The sequence below is a fragment of the Pinus tabuliformis genome, chromosome 7 (assembly GCF_031772625.1).
Source record: "Pinus tabuliformis cultivar Carrire ecotype Pingquan chromosome 7, CPIR1, whole genome shotgun sequence".
NCBI lineage: Eukaryota > Viridiplantae > Streptophyta > Pinopsida > Pinales > Pinaceae > Pinus > Pinus tabuliformis.
In genome coordinates, this window is record NC_142293.1 from 417,018,023 (window position 1) to 417,031,857 (window position 13,835).

At 37.8% G+C, this 13,835-nt stretch overlaps 1 long non-coding RNA gene across 1 annotated transcript; it reads left to right on the forward strand.

Moving 5' to 3' along the window:
• The first annotated feature begins 2,131 nt into the window (after positions 1–2,131).
• Positions 2,132–4,732, forward strand: LOC149247710 (uncharacterized). Its single transcript, XR_016265646.1, has 3 exons — positions 2,132–2,195; positions 4,241–4,350; positions 4,489–4,732. It is a non-coding gene; the product is annotated as an uncharacterized LOC149247710 (long non-coding RNA).
• Positions 4,733–13,835: the final 9,103 nt, after the last annotated feature.

Below are 13,835 nucleotides of genomic sequence, written 5' to 3' on the forward strand. Positions count from 1 at the left end.
GGAGGAAGAAAGCTGGGAATCGGAGGACTCACTTTGGAGATGGAAGGAAAAGATTGCGAAGTATGACAGGAAACTTCTGAGGCAGTCGGGATTGTCGAGGGCGACAATGATTTCCAGTGGGGGAGGATGTAACGCCCTGCGGTTATGTAACCGGGCACGCGCGCTCCTCACTTAGAAAAATAAAACTAAGGCATGAAACCATCGTTTATATGGCGAGCTGGGCGTCGGTGAGCGATGGGCGAGCCGACTTGACATATGGGTGTCACACATCGGTTTAGGGCGTCGGCTCATGGATAAACGATGGCGTTTGTGGGTCGGCCGAGGGGAGGTCGCCACACATGTTTCGAGCGTATAAACATTTGGTTGGAGCGCTCATTTTGGCAAGCAACTTCGCAAGTCTTCATCGCATAAGGAGAAGTGCGCAAAAGGTAGCCGCAACAAGGCAGATGGGTGATGCGCCCGCCTGTCGGGCAAAGGCGCAAGTGTAAACGGTGAAGGCATGGTTAAGGTGTGGGTGGAGGGCATAGTAAGGCGCCTGCCCGCTGAGTTGTATACACGGGTTTCGGTTGTGAAGGACGCGGGTGTGCACGGGCGCGCCCACCCGTTTGGCATAAGACTTGTGTTGTATATTTGGGTGAGAGTTGTGGTGTGACCACCGTGCGCTCTTGCACGGGCGGGCGCCCAACCTCGGTTATGAACGCCGGTCGAGCCCAAGCTCCCGGTCATTGTAATATTTCCTCATATACATAATAAAAGATATTCTCTTGCATATTGTTGGTGTTCTTATTACTGTTCTATATTATTATTAATGGATTTTGCACATTAATAATGTAATTCATGTTTATAATGAATGTTGAAGGCGTAGTTCGTAAAGTAAACTAATAATGGAGAATGTTGGTTACTTAGGCGGTGCCGCACCCGGCCAATTTAAGGAAAAAAGAATTGGGGGCGTGACACCTTGTCTCGAAATTCAAACATTAATTACAGAACTTAGGTCTGGAGCAGCTTGCAATCATATATAGTTTCTCTCTCTAGATTGAATCAGAAGAAGACGGCATGTGGGGACCAAATTTTCCTACTTAATTTAACGATTACACCACAATCTTGCGACTTGGAAGATATAGCAACCGTCCTTTCTTTGGAAGGAGCACTTGTCAAGAAATTCAGACCTTAATTATCAGGGGTTTGGATAAGATTCTTGACCAGAGTACCTTTCATTCATGTCAAAGAAGAAGTATTTCTGCAAGCTATAGTTTAACTAGATTATTTTTTGCATTAAAAATCATGGAAATTATCGTCATATTTTGATAAAATCCGGTAAGAATTTTTCTACATCTAAATTATAACCCCCTTTAAAAAAAGTTGGCATGAAACGTTGATCACTTCAATTGTTGTACAATGTAAAAGTCATAAAAGTCAAACATTGATAAATATCAGAAACTTCACTTCTCTCGATAAATACGCGTCCTTGATATCAGTCGCCATTTCCCTGAGTGTCTCATTCATTCTGCCCCATCATTTGTTTTCTGAGCCTTCATCCATACAGAGGTTTAATGGGTAGCGATTTGGGATCAATTATGACGGTAGCCATACTAATGGCAAGAGCTAACCAGCCTACCATAGGGCATTAAATGCCCCTATGGAGGCCCCTTCACCATGCATGCCCATGGGCTTCCATGCGAACATTTGCCGGCATCCGTGGATTTCTCCTCCCTGGTCGATAAGACAGTCTACCATAATCATTCGGAGTAGTCTACCCAGGTGGAGGAATGGCCCAGTTTCCGTTGCCGCCCGGAAAAACCTCCGACTCCGGCCGCCGGCAATTCCTCTGTCCTCCGCCACCCTCCGCGAGCTCCACCCAGCTCCGCATTAATGTCGACGACTGACAGGTTCCTGACATACAACCCGATTTCCATCGCATCTTGCCACATGGGAAGTTAATTCAACATGGAATTTGAGTTACTCCAAAAACCCGCGGGCTGCTCCCTCACCAATTCCACCCTGCATTATGGAAAACTCACTCACCAATTCAACCCGACATTCTGGAAAACTCACTCCGCTTTCTAAGCTATGCTTTCTACGCTCCAGGGATTAGTTGCGTGCTCAACGTTTGGGATTTGTTGGTGATTGTTGCTGGGATCGAATTCGTAGAGTGGCCTCGTTTGCTGAGATTTGTTGTGTCCTCAGATAAAAAGGTCAAAGAGTGTTCCTGCAAACTATGTTTCTTAATAAACTAGATGAAAACTCAAGTTTAAAATTTGCCATCGCTCTAAGCGTTTGAGTATTGTAAGTTAACTTGAAAAAATTGGGTTGGACAGATCGCATAATTGGACATGGGTAATGATCCTGATTATCAAAAACAGTACTCACCTAACCCTAACCATGCCCTCCATCCCCATTGAGACACTGAACTTAAAACAAGTTTATTTTAGTGTCTGGGAGAGCTTTTCTCTGTAATTATATTTTTAGATAATGCTTCGTTGAAGATTCCAATACCGATTCCCGTGATCGATTCAGAAAGAGTACGAACTCAGCGAAGAAATAGGAGATTATATACAGGAGCTCTGCAAAATGACAAACTTTCCCACATAACCTGCACAAACCCCATTACTGGGACTAATGTCTGAGTTAATTATTAAGATACGATTTGTCTTTAGCTGAGAAAAACAGTAGTTACAACAGAAAAATTGCAGTTCGTGCCTATTGGCAATAGGCACTCCGCTTTGAGCTTTGGGTTGGACAGAACACAGGAATGAAGTGGAAGCCAAAGAAGCTTTGAAGTGCATGGAATTCACAGTGTGTTATAAAATGAATTATATATGTACAATTGAGCGAACCATAAATGTATTAGGTTGATGAGATGAAAGAGTATGTAGATCAGGAGAGTTATGTTTATGACTTTATACCTCTATCAGTAGCTTAAAAGGACTTTTAGGGGTGACCCTGTCTGTATTATGTCGATGAGAAGAAAGAGTATATAAATCAGAAGAGACATGTTTATACCTCTATCAGTAGCCTAAAAGGCCTTTTAGGGGTGGCCCTGACTTGTTTCTTGCGTTGTTCTGCCCGGTTCTTCCATATTGGTGATCCTCTTTCAATGGAACCAAAACTCTGAGAAGAATGCAAAACCAAACAATTTTGTCAGTCCATATTGATAGAATGTTCATTAAACTAGTGTAAATGAAATAAGAAAACTCAGTTCCTTCTAGACACAATTTATTAAGCAGAAGCATCCAGAGACTCGACTCTATAAATATACAAAAATATGTCCATAAAAAATAGTAGGGAGATCATAGATGAATTCACTCATACTTTTTTGCTTCTTCTTCGGCTTCCAGAACAGCAAAGGAAAAAGAAAAATAATGATTCAGCACGCTTCATTAAAAGAGCTAAAGCGATCAATCATATTTTCCAAAAGAAGACATAAAAAGCGTTGATTGCCTCAAGGAAAACAAAAAATATGTCCTCAGCACTGATTCTTACAATACCCAGACTATTTGGGTTTCTCTCCAAACACTAATGATCATGATTAACTATTCTTCAATTAGGATTTCAGACAGGGTTCTCACAGAAACAAATAGAATGGCCTTTCTCATCAACAAGTTAAAGATCAGTACTTAGGATACTCTCAGACAGAGCAGCCTGCATAAAGAACTCTGAAAAGAGAGGAAGCAAACCAACAATGTGGTTACTAAACTTTAAGAAAGTGGACAAGAACATGCTTTGGAACTGAAGGTCAGCAGGGTCAAGATTAACAAAAGGGAATCAATGAAAAACAAACCCATTTCATTAACAACGTTGTCTCAGAGGTTGCCAAATGAGAACAATTAGCAGAAAGAAGAAGGGTAACAATAATCTCATCACTTTCAAAAAACAACCAGAAAGAATCCTTTACCTGTTATTACCATAAAGGCCCACAAGCAAAAAACAGGATTCCAGTAGTCTCCAATTATAAAAGTTGGAAAATGAAGATGAATGAAAAGTGTTCTTATCTATCAGAGTGAGGAAGACTTCAGATCTTATGTAGGATATGTTCAATGTATAGGCTGGTCAGAGAAAATGATGGGATTCAAGAGGGACATAATAATTAACATCAAAGAACCAAGAGAAGAAAAAAGAAGCAAAAACAGTCATCTCGAATAGAGCCAATTCAATTTTGTTGAAGTAGGGTTTATCCTGCATAAATCAAGCAATTCTTATTCAGCATTATTGCCAACTAACTATTTTCTAATTTCATCAGGCCCTAGACTGGTTGTTTTGAAGAGGCTGAACAACTTAGTCCGGTTTCTGTCTTGGACTCCCCTTTTGAGGATACTCCAGGCTTTGAAAATACATATGCTACTATCCAGAGTAAGTTCTAAAGCCATCCTCAATCTTTTGTCTTGTTTTACTTTCCATGCACATTTTGTTTATTGTTTTTATGGGTGTTGTTTTTAGTTCCCTCCAATTTTGCCAGTTTGAGTATGATAAGTTTTGTTTTGATGGTAGGGGCCAAACGACAGCTACTTAAAAAAAATTCTGCATATGAACAACTTGCTTACATGGACCCTCTTCTTTTGGAAAAGAGAGTAGCATCATGGAAGGATTCATCTGAAGATGAAAGTGGCAATTGTACAGAGGAGGACGAGTCACAGAGCATGGGTATAGATGTTGATTCTACTGATATATCATCATCAGCTCAGACAATCTCCTGTACAAGTCATGATAATGAAATGGATTGGGAAGAAGATGTGGGGACAAAATATCATATGAAACAAGATGTCCATTTCTCTCAAACAATTCTAGAGAGTCTTCCTCCTGCATCCCCATTAACTTCATTATGGGGTTCTCATCATCCTTCCTTAGTTGCAGCAAGGCAGGCACACAAGCTTCTGTTTCATAGGGTGAATGAAGAGTTACAGTCAAGCAGAAAATGCCATGGTTGTGGGTTTATTGCAAGGGTAGAGTCATGGCTGAGAGAACAACAACAGTAGGCTCAGGAGCAATTGGTAAAGAAGATTATATGTGGACAAATATCTCCTTCTTCTTCATGGAAAGAAGAGATTGATACTGATAGTCATGCAGACAGGATTCTCGAGCTAGACTTTAAGAGGGGGAGACAAGAGTGGAAAATATTCAGAGAGGAAGCAGAGGAAGTAGGGGTTAACATAGAGCTAGCAATTTTTGGAGTGCTAGTGGAAGAGGTGTTGCTTGACCTTGTTCAATTGTAGCCCTTTTCTCTTACTCCGCTCTGCTCACCTGCTGCTTCCATACTAGAGATAAGGTAGAAATGGTCTATAGATAGAGATATTCAGAGTAGCAGTCACTCTCTGCTGCTTATGATGAGGATTCAAATTTTCAATAATAGAAAGATGGCACCATCTCGTGCCTGTAGCTCTGAGATAGTACTTTTGAATCATCTCTACTAGAGATGGCCATATCTTGTATTGCCAAGAAAGCATCTCTAAGATAGATGACAACATGTTTCTTCTGTTTTTTTTCCCTTGCTTTAATTAGATAATACTGCCATAAATTAAGGACTTCAGGCTTCTTATCGATGTAAATGGATTTTTTAAGGGTTAAATTTAGCGGATTAACTGATTTTTTTTTATATAAATATCCTTGTAAAAAAATGTGTCATTTTCAGAACCATCCATTAATTTCACATAAAAGATATCATCTATATTGCAATTCTCAAAAAAACAGTTTCAATCAGTTTTCAAAGCTTGTGAGTATGGCAGGAAGCCAAATGAAGTTCATTTGAAGTCTGACAATATATTGCAGAAGAGAAATCTTTATTTCCAACCTTTGAGAATTTTATCCACATGGTTTCTTGGTGACTCCAACATTCTCTCAGATGTTTTTGGCAAATGAACAAATGTATGTTTTAGAATGGTCTTTTCAATGATGAAAATGACTTGTCGATAAGCCCTCAAATACATTTCAAGGCAACTGCCATATTTGGCCCACATATACCTCCCTACATGAATATTTCTCACCAGCAAACAAATGCGGACTTGATTGATAAACTCCAGATGACACAAGTATGAATGAATAGTCCCAATGCTAGCATACAATAAGTTAATTCTGTGCACTTTTCAGGTGTTTTTGTGTTACTCTGTTGACTCAGAACACTTCCTATTTTTCTTTCACAGAAAAAGCTTGACGACACTAAGGAAGTCTTGAAATATTTTCAAGAGAAACATAGTCAAGCTAATTGCACAATCAAGGAAAAGGAGTTCATTATCTCAAATTTGTTACAATCAAGTAGGTTCTCAGCTGTCACAAGTTTAAAGTACCCCGAGACAGTTAAGGTGGTCTAACCACCTCACTAACCTAATCAATAATTAACTATATTGTCATGTTATTATAATCATGCTCACTTAATACATAATGTTTATATTATTAACACCATTAACAATGAACCTCATTGTTTGCTTCTCCATTACCTCCTTTCAAACAACAGTTATAATAAAGCTCCTAAACCCAGAACCGCGATCACCTTGAATCTGCTTGCACATTTTATTTTGACCTCTACGCCCCGTCAACTCAGGAAAGCAAAGATATTCCCAAGCTAATCATATTCACTAATGGGGCCTTGGCCTTGAGCTTGCTGTAGGAAACTTTACATGGTTACATAACTTTACTAAAACGACATTTACAATACATTAAGTTGACCCTTTATAAGGTCCACATGACATAGCACTTAGGCACAATATTCATAATCACAGTCCATGTACAAAAATAGAGGTAACACAAAGCTTGGACTGCAACAACTTATCAATGCCCACCAGAAAATGGGAATCCAATTCCAGGGATTTCATCAGTTGTTTGCACACTACATAGAAAAAAACATGACTATTTTTGTTGTTTGCAAATTCTAAAAAAATGACAGTTTTTATTCCTTGTAAAATTAGATGTTCTGAAAGATGCATACATGGCTTATCGTCATCTTTGTCATCATGTTGCTGCATGTAAACCCATCTTCACATTTTTTAATCAAATAGAACAGACTATTTAATCCATGAATTCACTTGGTCTCTAAATATGAGGAGGTCCATCTACCATTTAAGACTGGTGCCATAGGTTGTTTCTGATGAAGCAAGAAGTACGGCTACTTCTTACCGCACTTCAGTAGCTTCTTACAAAAGGATCAGTGCCACTCTCTGCAAACAGGGCATCTGAGCATTGATCCTAAACAAATCCTCCAATCAAACCATGATCTGGAATATGAATCCTGCAAGTCCTTCCAAAATAAGATGCCCTGCCTGCTTAGCCTGCTAGCTTGATACTGAGAAATCTCCAAAAAGCATTGGCCATGACCCTTCCAGCACCAGCTTGGTTGTATCACCAAATCCCAATGGCATCCAGTGCCGGTATAAATCCAATACACACATTTGGCAACACATTTCCAAGTGGACCAGATGCTTTTTAACATAGAAGAACCTCTAAATTGGAAAAGGTGTGGAGAAGAGATAATCTCAATCAAATCTGCCAAGTGGCTGAACCTTCCAAGCACATCACAATCATTTTGCTGCCAAAATCTTGCAGGCTTGCCCTGAACCACCATATCAATCAGCCACAAGCCACCCTCCTCCTTAGGCAAAATGCAGACATCTCATGGGACCATCAATAACCCATGGTCTATAATATTTGTTCACACCAACCAAACCTCAGTTAATTTGATTAGAGAGTGCCTGGGCATACTATGTGTTGCTTCTGGTGTAGTTGTCAGTGATCAGAAAAATGACCTTCGGTTGTTGGGCTTGGATCACACCCCAAACTAGATTCCTCCTGGTTGGCACTGTATCTGGCCTGGGATCATTCTGGTACAAGTCTTTCTCTAGCTTCCATGTGGGAATGGAGTTTACAAAGTTGCAAATGATGCTCCACTACTGCCAATTCAAGGAACCTCCTCTAGTGGGTAAGTTGACAGGCATTTCTCAAAGTAGTCCACCCCTTTTTAATGTTTTCATTAATTTCACTTATCGCATTTATCAATGTTAATTATAATCCTCACCTTCTTCAAAAAATTCAATACATGCATCATCATACATTATAGCTTCAGATCTTGGATACTTCCAATGTTACTGTAGGCTCCACAGATACTTAAAAGTTATTATCGTATTAATTCACAACCTGCATTGTGTATTGTTAACTTCACATCAGAGTACCACTGCACAACTGTCATTGTGCAAACCTAATTCAAACACCTTAATAATCAGTACAATAATCTTTGCTCAAAGCATTGTCCTAATCTAATAAACCTTAAATTAAAGTTTCAAACCCTAATATCATCAATTTTCTTTGTTAATGAACTAGGATAGTATTCAGTCAATACAGCTGCTGTGATATCCTCATCAATGATTGTATTATCAAATTTCAATCAAAGGAAAACTTTGTGAAACATCGTGTGAAAATAATTGTATTTGCATCTGCAGCTCCGATCTCTCTTGGGTTTGTGGCTCCGAATATCGCTCGGGCATGCAACTTGTTATTTTTGTGGCTTTGAGTCTTGCTTGGCGCACCAATCTTATGAACTCTTCTACAATTCAATTCATTCAAATCTTAGATTTTCGACTACTCCGAGATCATGGTGATAGGGTCAATATGGATCATGCAACTGATTATATTCGAGAGTTCAACCACTGATAGTACGGACTCACAACATCTGGATGTCTTACATAGATCGGTTTCGGATTCAGTCTCACAACAACAATAGCAGCTAAGAAGTATGGAAGAACAATTGCGGCTTTTTGTTTCTACTAAAAAGCAGCTAACACAATACTGTAAACAAGAATTTGACTTTTGGTTTTGGCTCCATTTCCTTGTTAATATAAGCAGTCCTCATTTACAATGTCATTTTATAACATACTGTCGAAGGTTACAGAACGACAAACAGAGAGAGTGGGGAAATTGAAGACAACATACAGTTTTGGCATCAAAGATACGCATAATCTAGCCCCTGCACTTGATGAAACGTCCCTGTCAAGTTTTGAGAAGCTCAACTTAACAGTATCTAAACAGTCTTCAGCTCTAGATGATGTAAGATTCTGCTTTGTCACAATTCACAAAGTAGTGAAGTGAAGAGTGGATTTATATATATTTTACTTGTGTGCAGGTTTTGGCCATTGCTGTTTCAGAGGCTGATGCAATGCTCTAACCAACTCAGACTCTGTAATCAATATTACCAGCTATGTGTACTCTAATAGAGTAATCCTTTGCCACAAAATGTTGTTGCTTTGATTTCCTTCATCTAAGGTCTCTTTCAAGCTACCCTTCAATATCATTTTAATTTTTCTGAAAACATGAAACATGCTTATCATTTGGGTTACTAACTATATCTATTTCATGTATTTTAATTGATACACAGTCACCAAGAAATTCCTCCGCCTGGTAGACTACTCCATTTGGAATTTAAAGCAATGGTCAATACCTGTTTTACAGTAGGGTTAGGGTTTACTATTACAGACTGAAAATCTCTTAAAATAGGGCTGATTATTCACATTTATATCAAACCCTGCCCTCAGACTTCTCCTCCATCTAAATGACATGGCCAATTTGGAATTTAAAGCAATGGTCAATTCCCATTTTACAGTAGGGTTAGGGTTTACTGTTACAGACTGACAATCTCTTAAAATATGGCTAATTCTTCACATTTATATCAAACACTGTTCTCACTTTTCCACCAAAATTCCATGGCCAGTTTGGAATTTAAAGCCATGGTCAATTCAGATATTAGCAAGTCTTTTCCTGAAAAAATATGCAAAATAAGGTCAGACAGGTAACATGTACTCGTAGTAAGTAAGTCAAATCATCACCAAATGACTGATTGGGTCAAATATTACTTAGAGAAACACAAAAAGATGAAACATATTTTGTATTCCCGAACTTTTTTTTATATTTCTTAATATAACGAACGATAACAAAAAGGAACATAGGTATCCTGATGTAGTATACACATAAAATTATATATATGTCCTTCAAAATAAGGGCTGTCTGTTTTTTATCTATAGTCGTTGAGCCATTAGAGTGCCTACATACAGTAATAACAACAATACAGAAACATATTCAACATCATATCTCTTTATGCCTGGGCTTACAAAACTAGTTGGAGAAGATGGGTGGCTTGCTACCTTTGATGATTCGGAGCTGCAAGAACTGACACCATGAGGAATTATTATACAAGAGCCTTCATAACAAAGCCCCGGGCTATTATTCCACAGGGCCAGGCGCTTTCCCAATCTCCTGCAAAAGATCTCAGGAAAAACCACTGTGCCTGATAAATTATTTCCATTGAGATATAATGTATTCAAGGAAGGAATGAATCTCCGCCAAATTCGATGGGATTTCCCCGGTGAAATGATTGCCATTGAGAGCAATATATCGCAATTGCTTGGATGAACCCAGAGACTCTGGTATTCTTCCCTCGTATCTTGAGGTTGAGAGATCGAAACTCATTAGCTTTGGCAGCTTATCCCATGCTAGAGAAATATTGCCCCCAATAGGATTGGTTCCTAGATAAAGCTCCTGCAAATTACTCATGTCCGTCAATGTCTGTGGAAGATTGCCATGAAGCCCATTGTTGCGAAGATCCAATAGCGTCACATTTTTTAGATCGCCCAACTCTAGCGGAATCTTCCCTTTGATAAAATTATCACTCAAATCCATCTTCATGAGAGATTTTAAGACCCCAATTTCAGAAGGCAAGGTACCATTCAACTTAATGAAACTCAGGTCCAAGATTAGCAGATTCTCCAAGTTGCCAATCCAAGTTGGAATTTGGCCACAGAACTGATTCCGACTGACAACGAGCTTTTTCAGTTTATACAATCTCCCCAGCTCCTCTGGCAATGGACCCTTCATGTTATTTTCTTTCACAACCAGATTTTCTAAGTTTCCCAGCTCACATAGCTCAGACGGGAGCTCTCCAACCAGGGCCTCATTGCTGCGAAATGTGAGGCTCTGGATAGAGTTGCTCAGATTTTTCCACCCTCGAATGGTCGAATTGGTGAGTTTTCCAAAATGCCAGGTCAAATTGGTGAGTGAGTTTTCCAGAATGCAGGGTCGAATTGGTGAGGGAGCAGCCCGCGGGTTTTTGGAGTAATTCAAATTCCATGCTGAATTAACTTCCCGTGCGGCAAGACGCGATGGAAATCAGGCTGTATGTCAGGAACCTGTCAGTGGTCGACATTAATGCGGAGCTGGGCGGAGCTCGCGGAGGGTGGCGGAGGGCGGAGGAATTGCCGGCGGCCAGAGCCGGAGGTTTTTCCAGGCGGCGACGGAAACCGGGCCATTCCTCCGCCTGGGTAGACTACTCATTCAATGCAGCTTCGGTACAAAAAAAATTCAAAATTCAAATGTTATCTCCGCCTTGGTTGATAAGATAGTGTACCATAATCATTCAATGCAGCCTGGGTAGAGAAAAAATTCAAAATTCAAATGTTATCTCCACCGGTGCCCGCGAAATTTCTAAAATGAGATGAAATGAATCCATGGCAGAAATTTGGATCTAAAATGAGATGAAATGAATCCATGGCAGAAATTTGGAAAATCCACAGGGATCTCTCCTAATATCATCCTCTTCCAGAGAAGTCCAAATATATCGTAAATCAGGTATGGAGCAAACTACGAGATAGGCGATCAATTGAAAATGGGGCATTTCTAAACATGTCCCTGGGTACTCCTTCGTAGGAGTGAGGATTCTCCTCTAGGTATTTATTGAACCTCAACAAGCCAGAGCTGGTTGTGAAGGCATTTTATTAAGAGCATAAGGATGTTATCCTTATTCTCGTCGTGTGTGAGACTTTCACCTCATTCGTCACCATTAGAGAGCTGGAAAGATAAAGCTATCTCCAGAGAAGCGTTTCCCTCTTTTTAATTCAATTTTCCTCATGAATGATGGCATCAAGTTGTTCCCAAATGGCATTAGCTCCTTGTTTGACCCCACTAAATCTTGTACCAGGTAGATCTATGGGAATCTGTAGCATAAATACAGCGCATCACTCAAGCACAAGGCATCGTGGAACTCACAACTTATTTCATCTCACAGATCTTTGACTTTCATGCTCTTCAAGCAATGGTTTGTTATGAAAGACATTTGAACAAAGTCTTTATCGCAGTTTGACAAATAGTTGCCCTTAGGTTATGTGGAAGAAAGTAATGGCAATTACGAAGACAACAACAATTAATCTAAAATGGATGGAAATCGCCCTTCCACTGAGGATATGCCTCGGAGGACGGCAGCCTTTAGAGAAAACATTGCTCACTATCGCAGAGGAGCAGATTCTCAGCAATGGCGAGCTCACCGATGGCCTTTTACTCTCTACTTTCCTACATTTTGTGGGTTCAAAGTGGAGTGCCATGATGGAATATTTGCGTCGGGGGAGTCTAAACTTTTTTAACGATATGTCTGCCACCGTAGTCCTATTAAAATTTTACTTTACGACACCTGAGATGTTTACAGCATTTGAAATCACGGTATTACTTTACAGATATCAGTCATTTGAAAGGGTCGAACCGTGGTTTGGATAGGAATTTGTATAATATCACGTCAAGTACACAGGAAAATGGGAGTAAATTTTCAGCTTTCATATACTCTGCCAAGGAATATCTCTGTACATAATTTTGTAACAAAATTGGGTTTGAATACTTCATTTTAGTTTGTATCCAAATTTGGTTTATATATTCAATTTCACTGAAGTACTTAATTTTATTCAAATTTCGATGGGATAAAGTTTGAAGTGTGTAAAGTTTACGGGCACTTACTTTTATGATAATTTGTTTTCATCATTTCATTGAAATTTCGATGTTGGAGTGTTTAAACTTAGAAAATAACTTAATAAATCTTTCCCTCTTGAAATGCTTATTTGAAAGACGATTTAAGATTCCTTTTATATTTATGAGATTATTTTTATCTCTATTCTTGAAGCAACCTTTTCACTGGTAAGATAAATTTTTTAATGAAGAATATTTTAAATGATACTACCCTAGCTTAAATATTTATATTACAAATTTCAAATTTTTTATAATAAATAAAAAATATTTTAGTATTTATAATTTATAAAGTGACAATTTATAATTTAGTATGTATATGTATATGGTATTAATAAATTTTAAATCTCCATATTAATATCACAGTTATAAAAATTAAATCCATGTTAACAGATTATATAAATGAAAAAAATGAAATTTTATGTCACATATAATTTAATTTAAGAAATTTAGATAAAATATCTATACATAATCATGCACAATTTTTTGAAAAGAGTTATTCCACCAAAGTAAAATAGAGAAACTTTTGGACAAGTATACATAAATCTTCACAATAAATCAAATAAATTATAGATTGTAAATTAAGTTGTTAGAAGTGTCATAGGACTTATGATATTAAGAATATATCATGATAAAGATAAGAGTTAAGATGTTAACTATATATCATAATAAAGTTGTTTAAATTTTTATTTTTATTTTTGGGTATATTGTGATATTTTGATATTTTGTTTTTCATTTATAGATATATATATATATATATATATATATATATATATATATATATATATATATATATATATATATATATATATATATATATAAATACAATTAATGTTTAAATATTTTAAAATATTTGAATTTTATGAATTACACAATGCAAACTTGTAATTTTAAAAAGATTTCACAATGTTTCAAATAAAATTGATTGGAATTAATTTACTTATGACATATTTAATTATATTATTTTTTTGGGAATAAGTTTGTAAGTATTATAAAATCTTATATTAGTTTTTTGGGTTCTTATTTAATAAAGAGTTTCTATTTTTTTAAGTGAATACATTATTTTTAATATTTTTTTCTTA